Source organism: Schistocerca gregaria, unplaced genomic scaffold (assembly GCF_023897955.1).
Source record: "Schistocerca gregaria isolate iqSchGreg1 unplaced genomic scaffold, iqSchGreg1.2 ptg000531l, whole genome shotgun sequence".
Classification (NCBI taxonomy): Eukaryota; Metazoa; Arthropoda; class Insecta; order Orthoptera; family Acrididae; genus Schistocerca; species Schistocerca gregaria.
The window spans coordinates 115001-122500 of record NW_026061930.1 but is presented as its reverse complement, the minus strand read 5'-3'; the positions used below and the strand labels follow the sequence as shown (position 1 = coordinate 122500).

Genomic DNA, 7500 nt, shown 5'->3' with positions numbered 1-7500 from the left:
CGCTCCCGTCAGCGGCGCTTCAGCTTTGGACAATTTCACGACCCGTCTTGAAACACGGACCAAGGAGTCTAACATGTGCGCGAGTCATTGGGCTGTACGAAACCTAAAGGCGTAATGAAAGTGAAGGTCTCGCCTTGCGCGGGCCGAGGGAGGATGGGGCTTCCCCGCCCTTCACGGGGCGGCGGCCTCCGCACTCCCGGGGCGTCTCGTCCTCATTGCGAGGTGAGGCGCACCTAGAGCGTACACGTTGGGACCCGAAAGATGGTGAACTATGCCTGGCCAGGACGAAGTCAGGGGAAACCCTGATGGAGGTCCGTAGCGATTCTGACGTGCAAATCGATCGTCGGAGCTGGGTATAGGGGCGAAAGACTAATCGAACCATCTAGTAGCTGGTTCCCTCCGAAGTTTCCCTCAGGATAGCTGGTGCTCGTACGAGTCTCATCCGGTAAAGCGAATGATTAGAGGCCTTGGGGCCGAAACGACCTCAACCTATTCTCAAACTTTAAATGGGTGAGATCTCCGGCTTGCTTGATATGCTGAAGCCGCGAGCAAACGACTCGGATCGGAGTGCCAAGTGGGCCACTTTTGGTAAGCAGAACTGGCGCTGTGGGATGAACCAAACGCCGAGTTAAGGCGCCCGAATCGACGCTCATGGGAAACCATGAAAGGCGTTGGTTGCTTAAGACAGCAGGACGGTGGCCATGGAAGTCGGAATCCGCTAAGGAGTGTGTAACAACTCACCTGCCGAAGCAACTAGCCCTGAAAATGGATGGCGCTGAAGCGTCGTGCCTATACTCGGCCGTCAGTCTGGCAGTCATGGCCGGTCCTCGCGGCCGGCCGCGAAGCCCTGACGAGTAGGAGGGTCGCGGCGGTGGGCGCAGAAGGGTCTGGGCGTGAGCCTGCCTGGAGCCGCCGTCGGTGCAGATCTTGGTGGTAGTAGCAAATACTCCAGCGAGGCCCTGGAGGGCTGACGCGGAGAAGGGTTTCGTGTGAACAGCCGTTGCACACGAGTCAGTCGATCCTAAGCCCTAGGAGAAATCCGATGTTGATGGGGGCCGTCATAGCATGATGCACTTTGTGCTGGCCCCCGTTGGGCGAAAGGGAATCCGGTTCCTATTCCGGAACCCGGCAGCGGAACCGATACAAGTCGGGCCCCTCTTTTAGAGATGCTCGTCGGGGTAACCCAAAAGGACCCGGAGACGCCGTCGGGAGATCGGGGAAGAGTTTTCTTTTCTGCATGAGCGTTCGAGTTCCCTGGAATCCTCTAGCAGGGAGATAGGGTTTGGAACGCGAAGAGCACCGCAGTTGCGGCGGTGTCCCGATCTTCCCCTCGGACCTTGAAAATCCGGGAGAGGGCCACGTGGAGGTGTCGCGCCGGTTCGTACCCATATCCGCAGCAGGTCTCCAAGGTGAAGAGCCTCTAGTCGATAGAATAATGTAGGTAAGGGAAGTCGGCAAATTGGATCCGTAACTTCGGGATAAGGATTGGCTCTGAGGATCGGGGCGTGTCGGGCTTGGTCGGGAAGTGGGTCAGCGCTAACGTGCCGGGCCTGGGCGAGGTGAGTGCCGTAGGGGTGCCGGTAAGTGCGGGCGTTTAGCGCGGGCGTGGTCTGCTCTCGCCGTTGGTTGGCCTCGTGCTGGCCGGCGGTGCAGGATGCGCGCGCCTGCGCGGCGTTCGCGCCCCGGTGCTTCAACCTGCGTGCAGGATCCGAGCTCGGTCCCGTGCCTTGGCCTCCCACGGATCTTCCTTGCTGCGAGGCCGCGTCCGCCTTAGCGTGCTCCTCCGGGGGCGCGCGGGTGCGCGGATTCTCTTCGGCCGCCATTCAACGATCAACTCAGAACTGGCACGGACTGGGGGAATCCGACTGTCTAATTAAAACAAAGCATTGCGATGGCCCTAGCGGGTGTTGACGCAATGTGATTTCTGCCCAGTGCTCTGAATGTCAACGTGAAGAAATTCAAGCAAGCGCGGGTAAACGGCGGGAGTAACTATGACTCTCTTAAGGTAGCCAAATGCCTCGTCATCTAATTAGTGACGCGCATGAATGGATTAACGAGATTCCCCGCTGTCCCTATCTACACCAGAGAAAAGCGGTCTGCGCAGCGCCACCTGGGGGAGGTGTGTTGCCTCCCATAACTGGGTTAAAACCGCCAGGAGACCCTCTGATTCCCTGAAGTCAACGAACGCGTCGGGGCTCAGAGGAACCTGAGTGGGGCGGGGACCGTAATGTCCAATCTCGTGGCCTTGTCGTGGCTCTCTGGCTCAGTAACCCCCTTAGATGGGGCGAAGCTAACACGGGATGGGCCGTCCATGCATGACGTTAAACGGCTAGCCCTTAACTGGGTGCAATCCTCACGGTCCGCACTGGCCCACCGTTAATTAGCAAAAGCGGTGGGTGAGACATGGTCGGTCATGATCCCCCGGTACGTGTGGAGACCCCCCTGGGGAACGTAACTCGGGCTTGAGTGCCGCACCGTCTCGATGATGTCAAACTCCACAATATAAGACCCAGCTACCACCTTCAACATCTCTGGGCTGTGGATTTGTGAGGGTTGTCGTGTGTCAAGGTAGGACGTAAAACTCCCGTCGCGGCAAGACGTTAAGTGCCCCCAACCCAAGCGAAAGCAAAGGGTGCGTGGCGCAGGGGAAGCTGCGTAACGAGAGACACACCACCTGTCTCTCCTGAGTTGAGCGCGGCGGCTGGGCGAGGGTATGAGGGTAAGTCTCACGACGATCCTGGGGCCCTGCGGTCTGGCTGCTGCAGTTCCTCACGTCCTGGACGACGTTAAATGGTCCCCCAACCCAAGGCGAAAGCAAAGGGTGCATGGCGCAGGGGAAGCTGCGTCGCAAGGGACACAAGATCTGTCCCTCGCAGGGCAAACAACATCTCAGCTCTGCAAACCCCACGTCCACATTCGCTGGGGAGGGATCACGGCCCGAGCCGGCAAAGGCTCATCGCCGTGAACGGGATGTCCCGGACATGCTCCGTCAAGCCGGGGCATGGTGACATGTCCCCGGCTAGGTTAGATGGGGCCAGACCCCCGAAAGTCTGGGGGACCGACCCAGCACCTGGGTAGGACTGGGTTCTTGGCCTTTAGGTGGGAACTCGGCCGAGTAGGGGGCGAAGGCCGAGAGGTGAATCCGCCTCTCCGGAATGCGGTGGGCATTTGCCGGGGAGGGACGGGTGAAATCCCCAGTGATGTGGTTGTGGAAGGGGACTAGTGCGCTGGAAACGGCGTGCTAAACCCAGCAGCTCTTAAAGCTCTTGGTCAAGGGGCGGGACTGGTGAGCGAGCTGCAATTTGCCCCCCCCCATGCCAGAGAGGCCGGTCCGGGGTAAGAGACGGGCCTCCAATTTATCACTCTTCAATTCAATCAATGATGGCAGAAAACGTGGAGAGTGATACGGCGCTACCGGAGCAAGACGCTCCATTCGATGCAAGATCAAACGTCTCCGTCATGGAGCGACACGCGCATTTTCTTCGGCTTCTAGACCGAAGCGTTAAACATGGAAAGATCACCGCAGATCAAATTCGGGTGATCAAAGAAGAAGTTGCCAACTGGGCTTTGGCGCATGCCAAGCTCGAGGGGCAATATGAAGAGATAAAGGCGGAAAATGACCGCCTTAGAAAAGAGGCGGCAAAGCCCCAGAAGTCTTATGCTGCAGTTGCGGCAGCACCAATCACAATAAAACGCACGGTGCAAGATACGATAAAGCAGAACGTACAGAAGGCTGTCCCAACAGTCTTCATAAAGCCTAAGAAAGGGTACGATGTCAAGACGGCAAAAGCCAAGTTTGAAAAGAGTATAAACCCTAGAGTAGATAAGATCAAAATAAATCAGATCAGGACTACAAAAAACGTATTGATAGTCGAACTGGCCTCTACTGAGGACAGTGACAAACTAATGAACAATACTAAAATTCAGGAGTCATTTACATGCGAAAAGCCCAGAAAGCGAAGGCCACTTATGATGATGTACGACGTACCATCATATATGACCCAGGACGACGTGGCTGACTGTGTTTACGCACAGAATTTTGAGGACAAAATGACTCGCGAAGAATTCACAGAACAATTCAAGGTCCGCTTCAAGGCAGGTCCTCGTGACCGAAACACTGTGCACCATGCCATTGAAGTGTCACCGGAATTGCGTAAACAGATCATTACAACCAATAGATTATACGTAGGCTATAATGCAATATCCGTCAAGGACTATACAGCCCTTGCTAAATGTACCAAATGTCACGATTACGGACATGTTGCAAAATACTGTAGCTTCCTAAACCCAGTATGTGGGAATTGTGGAAGCGAAAAGCATGACAAAACAAAGTGCGACAGAGAAACGCCCACCTGCATCCCTTGTAAATACCGGAAACGCACCTGCAACACTCCTGGTAAGGAGTGTGCAACCTATAAAATAATGATACAGCGGCTCATACAGAGGACAGACTATGGCAACGCGCTATAGAGTCACTCGAAAATCACCTAGCAAGCAGTTGCGAGATGCAGGTCGGTGGCGGAAGCTCAAGGAATCACAGGAATCTCTGCCCTCGGTGGTCAACGAGCGAGAGGAGGAGAGGCAGGTCTATTCTGTCTTAGTTCCAGACGTGCGACCGGAGATGCGGGACTTCTCCTGCCAGGTTGGGTCCTTCCTGGCCATTAGGAGGAGTCCTCCAGGTGATCCGGCGACCGAGCAGACCAACTTGGAGTCTACCTCTTCACAGAGTGGGGGCTTTCTCACGCGCAAGGAGGGAGAGACCTATACACTTCCTGTTCCGACAGAGCGGCCGGAGTCGACGGATTTCTCCTGTCAGGTCGGGGGTTTCCTGGCTACAGGGAGGGGTCATCTAGGCTTCCGGGAGGCGGCGGTGACCGGCGGGGCGGCTTCATCCGTCGGGAGCGGGGGTTCCCGCTCGTCCTCGGGGGCGGAGTCGTCGTCGGCTGCCGCGCCAGTCTCTGCAGCAGAGCACCAGCAGACTCCAAAAATGACGCAAGAGGATGTCGAAACAATTCAAGTTGGAAAAATGTACACTCAGTGTCCACCAGGAGACACATACACCATTTGTGAGGAAACGTTAAGACTGTCAAGACTGGAGGAACCCACAGCCCTAAACGCGGCTCTGAGGCAGCTGGTGAGGGTCGGGCATCCTCGCGGAGAGAAGGTCACGTTCCCGGCACTGGAGGATGCAGACTGTATTCATCTCGCTGCGTTAAACATTCCCACAGACTTTGAAAAATTACAAGACCTAGTGTCAAAATTATATATCAGACGGGGTCGGGAGTTCGATATCGACAAGACCTATAAAAACATGGTCAAGATGCACGGCAGGATTGGTTTTGATCCTGCCCAGGTATGGCCTGACAGCCATTTCTACACCAGACACCCGGATTAAGATAAAAGTCTTACAAATAAATGCTATGAGGAGCTCCCTTGTAACTCAGGAGCTCCGAAAGATAGCGGAAGAGAAAAATATCGATGTTATGTTAATTCAAGAGCCAGGCTCTGCCTCCGGCAAGGTCACAGGCTTTCCCGTCACTGCCCAGGTAATATCAATGGGTCCAAACCCCATGTCAGCAATTGTCATCTACAACAAGTTAATCAAAACCACTGTCTTGACACAGTATTGCACTTCCCATGTAACAGTTGTGGAGATAAACTTTTATAATACATCTTGGTACATAATTAATATATATTGTCAATACAGGGATCCAATCAATATTTATCTTGGGCAGTTATCTACAGTATTGCGAGCCCTAGCAGGCAAAGCAATTATAATATCAATGGATAGTAACGCAAAATCCCCCCTATGGCACAGTCAAGTTCAAGATCAAAGAGGACTGGCACTGGAAGACATAATTATGGAACATAATTTAAATGTTGTCAATCTCCCCGGCAACCCTCCTACCTACAGGAGCAGAGCTGGGGCAGCATCCTCTATTGATGTCACGCTCTGCACGACAAACATTGTAAACAATATCCAAAATTGGCAGGTCAACGACAACATAACCACCAGTGATCATAACGCTATTGAATTTACAATAGCATCACAAGGGGAGCATGTGCTAGAGGGGTGGACAATGCAGTATGACTACGGGAGAGCAGACTGGGACCTGTTGGAGGCGGTGTTTCATCCTCCGGAGCTGGGAGACGGTCCTTTTGAAGTAGAGGAAGCCGTAGGGGCCTTAATTGTCTCAATCAGGGCGGCTTTGGCCGCGGCGATACCGACGCGAAGGCGCTTCATACGAAAAGCGACTTCTCCATGGACTCCAGAGCTTACCCGGCTCAGGCAGTCTATGAGAAGAGCACGAAGCAGCTATCAAAGGTCCTTCACCCAGGAGGAACGGCACTACCATCTTGCCCAGTATAGGAGAAGGAAATGGCTTTTCAAAGAAACTCTCAGACAACACCGCCAGCGGAGCTGGGAGGATTTTGTAAAGTCTCACCTGACTTTGGATCCATGGGGTACACCGTACAAAATAGTAAGAGAAAAAATCCATTCACCAATGCATCTCTCGACTGTACGAGTCGGTGACACAGACAGAATGACACAGGACTGGTCAGAGACCGCTGAGGAGCTACTGAGGGTGCTCCTCCCAGACGATCGACCTGACACAGACACCGAGATGCAGCAGGAAATAAGACGGCAAGACCAGCTACACTACCACAACAACGTACAGGTGTACCCCTACTCCATCGAGGAAGTGAAGGCAGCCATTCGCTCCTTTGCAAAGTGCAAGGCCCCGGGGCCGGATGCAATTCCTGCAGAAGTTCTGCAATGCATTGCAAACAAACTGGCTCCGGGCCTTACGAAAATTTACAACAGATGTATGGAAACACAGGTCTTCCCAACCTGCTGGAAGACGGCAGAAGTTATTATTATCAAAAAGGCTCCTGATAAGGATCCAATGATGCCCAAATCCTACCGACCTATCTGTCTCCTGGACGTCTTGGGAAAGACATTTGAGAAGCTGCTGGTCTCTAGACTGTCTAGTCATAGAGTCCTACGTGGAATGAGTGATTCGCAATACGGATTCCGAGCTCGGAAGTCAACATCTGATGCTATCAACAAAGTCGTAAGTATTGTACACTCATCCACGCGGAAGTACGTCCTCGGAGTTATGGTGGATATTTCGGGTGCCTTCGACAATCTGTGGTGGCCGGCGCTCTTTTCTCGACTTCGAGAATTGGAATGCCCGGCGGCGCTATATGGTTGTCTGAAGGACTACTGCAGAAATAGAGTCGCCAGAATCACGGCTCCTGGTGTCGTGGTGTCTAAGAACATCTCAAAGGGCTGTCCGCAGGGTTCTGTGTGCGGCCCTTTGTTTTGGGACGTGAATATGGACCCATTACTGGAAACACTAGAAAGGAACAACATGACATTAGGAGTCGTGGCGTATGCAGACGACCTCCTCGTTCTCGTTGAGGGCGACAGCCGTGCCGAGATTGAGACAAGAGCGGCCCATGTATCCGAAATTCTGATACAATGGTGTCAAAATT

At 53.7% G+C, this 7500-nt stretch overlaps 1 pseudogene; it reads left to right on the top strand.

Moving 5' to 3' along the window:
• Positions 1 to 2100, top strand: part of LOC126314096 (large subunit ribosomal RNA) — a 2979-nt pseudogene extending 879 nt beyond the window's left edge.
• Positions 2101 to 7500: the final 5400 nt, after the last annotated feature.